Source organism: Mus pahari, unplaced genomic scaffold (assembly GCF_900095145.1).
Source record: "Mus pahari unplaced genomic scaffold, PAHARI_EIJ_v1.1 scaffold_7374_1, whole genome shotgun sequence".
NCBI classification, from domain to species: domain Eukaryota; kingdom Metazoa; phylum Chordata; class Mammalia; order Rodentia; family Muridae; genus Mus; species Mus pahari.
Genome location: NW_018392874.1, coordinates 7,355 through 12,599, shown reverse-complemented (window position 1 = coordinate 12,599; position 5,245 = coordinate 7,355).

Here is a 5,245-nt window from a genome sequence, read left to right as displayed (position 1 = left end):
CACACACACACACACACACACATATATATATATATATATATATATATATATATATATATATATATATATATATATATAAGTTTTTATCAGTACTTTACATTTCTTTTGGAGAAAAGGAATGGAATTAGATATAACTATATTAAGTAAGACAATCTCAAAATCAAAAACATTAAATGTGACTCTTATTATTTACTTTTATATTTTTCATAGTTATAGACAAGAATGTATGCATATACAAGCTGATGTTCCAATTGTCTAGTAGAAAAAAACAGGAAAATAGGAGGAACAAGATGTTACAAGAGAAATATGAACAATGTACAAAATACAACTGTATTAAAATTCTATACACTTGTAACATTGCTATTTCTAGATTTCATAGGGAGATTTACTCTTTGAAATTTTCAACCACATATGAAATATGCTATGATCAGCCAACACTCTCTGAACTGCCACCACAGTCTACCACCACTAGGTCCCTGTTTTCCACTTGGAACTTTCCAATAAATCTCTTTCCTAACATCCTGACCTCTTCTATTTCATTAAATAATGACACAGTAAGGTTAATTAGTACTAGCTATACACACATAGATAGGGTCATCACTAGTAAAGGGTGAACCTCCAGAAATCTCCCCCCAAACAAAGAAATGATATTTTGCCCACCAGTCATCAAATGCCAAGAGACCCCCAGTTTACTATGGTTCCTCAAGAGTACCTCCCTTCCATGTTGTAATTTTTTAATTGTTACATTTTTCTTAGTGGTGATAACAGGATATACCTGCACCAACTGGGACACATTTACCTCAGAGGATGACTTATGTACTTCAGTTCTCAGGGATTAACTGATGTTGCTAAGCTTGCCAGTAGACATATATCTACCTGCTCAGTCATTACGAGGTCTCTCAGGTGGTAAATTACACTGGTTTGATTTGTGTGCATCTGTGCTGGTAAATGTAGATACTGAGAGTGGTTGCAGGACTCCAAGGAGAGAGTGTCTTCCAGACACAATTGGACTCATGCACATATGGATTCACAGAGACTGTGGCTGCAGGGACAGAGCCTGAACCAAGTCAGCCTCCATAAAAATCCACTAGTTGGGAGGGAATGGACACAGGATCTCAGCCCTAACCAAGAAAAACTGCGACTGACACTCACATGTAAAGGAATAATTCGTTTTCTCCAGTGCTGTCTCACAGGGGATGTTAAGCACAGTTTATCATGAGGATATGCTTAGCAGTTCATTGACAAAAAAAAGAGAACTGAATGGTATTTTTGCAGACATTATTTCTAATAATCCCTTGTTCAACCCCTTTTGCATCACTCATGTTTTGCCTATTTATCATGGCTACAGAGTTGTGATTTTATGGGTCTCTGTATCTCTCTGTCTCTCTGTCTCTCTGTCTCTGTCTCTCTCTCTGTCTCTCTCTGTCTCTCTCTGTCTCTCTCTCTGTCTCTCTGTCTCTCTCTCTCTCTCTCTCTCTCTCTCTCTCTCTCTCTCTCTCTCTCTCTCTAGCTTGCTCTGTGTGTGTGTTGCTTATTGTTTTATTTGTTTGTTTTCAATCCCCCTTTAAATTTCTTTTTTTTATTACAATCAGAAAGATAAAAGGTGTGCACTTGCATGAATTCGGAGGTAAGAAGGTTCTGGAAATAGATGGGGGTGGCAAAATCAATTATTAGAATAAATTGTATCACTTTTTTAAAATATTATAAAAACCAAATAAAAACAAATGACATAAATCTGTGAAGTGTTTAACAAAGAATCTTTACTGAGTTTGAATATGGAGATATCATGTGTTAATCACGGCACTGAAAATCACTTAGTACACTTAATAATGATAATAATAAAAAACCACATAGAACAGAGTCCCCTCCATATCTTTCTCATCTTTCTATGGGGATTCATGGCCTCATTGTTCCATCTGCTTTTCATGAGCTCCCCTGAAACTAGGTTTTTCATGGTTTAAACTGAAGTTGCATTGTGTGGCTTAAGAAACAACTTATCCATGTAACTTCAGTGTTTACAGAGATCCACTGAAGAGAGATGGTTTTAGTTTACCTGGGGATGATGATTTATGCCTCAGCAATTTTAAGTTGTGCCAATATTATTATTAAGTCTCTCTTGAAGTCAGGATCATCCTTGCTGGCAGTGGGATCCAACTCTTGATGTTCCCATTTCTAAAACATAATGCCAGTAGATAGCAGGTTTTCCACTGATATCATAAGGCTAGACCTGGGTCAGAGCACCAGTGTTCAGAGGTAAGTCACTCACCCTACTTTGTTTAGTAGACATGGTGAAAATAATTACACAATAATGGTGCACAGAAGTGAAGCTATACATATAAACAACTAAAATGTTGAAGCAGCTCAGTACATTCCTGGACTCATAGAAGCTGAAACAGTTTTGAAATTACTATATTAACAAAATGAAAAATTAGTTAAAACTCTTATTGATGATGAAAAAGAAACATCGAGATGGAAGGTCTGACTCCTAGAGATCTGCAATGAGAATCGCTCCATGGTGCGTCAGGACTGCACATGGTCATTGTACTGAATAACTCTTAGCAGCAATAGTTACCACAACAAAACCTGAATAAAGCAAGCCAGTCAAAATTAAGTCTTGCTAATAAGTAAAATACCTGAGTAGAAAATATGTTTATTTGTAAGTTTAACCATGTAATTTTGATTGCTTGGATCAGTGCAGTAGAATGTGAATGTGGATTTCATATATTTTTCTCTCAGGTTATCACATCCAACTTCATGTATGTGTTCTCTGCATAAATGTTCCTTTATAGTCAGAAGTCATTGATGTCCTGAGGATGCAGTCATGTGAATTGACAATTCACAGAACATCACACAGTTTCTGAACAGTTAAGGAAGATAGAACATGCATTCAACTGGTCCTTCTCCATCAATCCTGCAGTATTTGGTGCATCCAATTTGTGAACCCAAGGTTAGAACACAATATACTTGAATAATCTTCATTGATGTACTATTATTGTTGTTTAAATATGAGTAGCTATACTTCAGATATTTAAACATACATGATTACATATTCCTACACAGTGCTCTTGGTTTCTCTCATCGTGAGAAAAATATCCCATATTTGACCTTAATTAATTAAACATCGACTTCTCAAATGCTTTACTAACACATTTCCTGCCTAGGAATGAGGGAACACTGGATTAGAAAGGTACACAGGTAGAGATAAAGCTTTCTAAGCACACATATTCTCCACCCATAGGATCCTGTCAGTGAAATTCCCTCTCTCCTCCCATCTCATTAAATGCTTAGAAATGCAGTATGGTAAACAGATTGAGTTGCACAATACATTTACATGATTTCTATTTCCTTCTCAATGTGATTTTTTTATTGTTAATTTTTCAGACTGTTACTCTTGCTCCTCCTCTTCCTATTGATTCCTGTATGTGAGGGTCCCAGGAATTCATCCATGGATACATGCGGTGATGCATTTTCCCTTAAGACTCACTGTTGCTCTTCTATCCTCAGCTGCTCTGGCCCAGTTACAGCCTCATTAATGAAGAAGAGACCCTGATCTCTCCTGTTTACAACTTACTACAAATGGGAACTGCTAGAGAGGGATCCAATTGCCACTAGGAAAGAGGATGAGTGAGAGGATCATTGATGATAATGTAGAAACAAATACCAGCTATCTTCTCTCACTAAACAAGAGCAATTTCTCCATACAGCTAAGCCTTGTCAGCACTGGAGTTGAAAGAATATGTTACTGCTCCAGATGGATTGGGCAAACTCAAGTTAAACCACACCATGTCTACCTGTAGGGCTGGAGAGATGGCTCAGTGGTTAAGATCACTGACTGTTCTTCCAGAGGGGTTGAGTTAAATTCCTAGCAAACACATGGAAGCTCACAACCATCTATAATGGGGTCTGGTACCCTCTTCTGGTGTGCCTAAAGAGAGCAATAGTGTCCTTACATACATACATACATACATACATACATACATACATACATACATACATACATGAATAAATAAATAAACATTTCTTTAAAAAAAAAACAAAGAATTGCTTAAAAAATGAAATCTACCTCAAGGGGAGTTGAGGACCAGCAGGGGTTGGAATGGGGCTAAGAATCCCAATATACAGTTGTTTGTATAGAAAGAAATATGTATTCTCTGTGATTTCCTTTTTTGAGTCTAGTAAATTGATTTTCACCTGTTGTGATTGATATATAATGATTTGGGTTTCAAACATAGTGAAGATTCCTTGTTAAGCTCTTCAAGAAATTAGAATTTCTTTTTATTTGATTTTGTATATTTTTTAAAAAAAATTCATACAATGTATTCACATCACAGAATCCCTCCCCAAATTTATGACAGCAACTTTCTCATAAAATCAACTACACAGCCTTTCATTCCTTCTTGAAAAAGGAAAGTATGGAACAAAAAATAAAGAGGGATTAAATATATTTCCATAAACTAGAAGTATATACAAGCACACACACACACACACACACACACACACACACACACACAAACACTCAAACAAAAATAAAAACCCATAAAACTGTACCTTTGCAAACATAATGTATAGCAAAAGACAAGTTGAAAAAACACAGAAATTGACGTGAGAATAAATATCTACAACAATATTGTTGAGTTCATCTTGTGTTGACCTTCCATTGTTGCACATGTGTCTACCCTTAAGTATGGTTAGTAAACCCAATCATTCTCCATTGGAGAAAGCTAATTTTTCCTTTGCATGTGAGGGTCAATTTCAGAAACTTCTTGTTTAAAAGTGAAAACTTGTGGCCATGTCCTTCTCTCAACACTAGGTCTCCATTTGGATTTAGTCTCTGCATACCCTGTGCATGCTGTCTTAGTCTCTAGGTTCATATGTGCATGAGTCCTGTTATGTCTGGAAGATAGTTTCCTTGGAGTCATCCCACTCTTTCTGCTCTTATAGTCTATTCAGTATTTAAATTCTTTCTCAGCAAAGAGGTTCATTATGGAGTAATTATGAAACCTAGAGAAACGGGAATACCTCATATTTTTTGGCACCTAAGAGGACTCTCTGACCATTAACTCACAGTGAGTTATCCTGTGACTGGCACTGAAAGGTTCAATTAATAACTCGTCTTCTGGGATCTACACTTTCTACACATGTTGGTACCTCTGCTCAAATATACCTGGGTCAAAATAAAACACAAAGTTCATCCCTGTGCTTTCTACTCGGCTTTCTGCAAGCATGTATCTCACATGACCCTAGA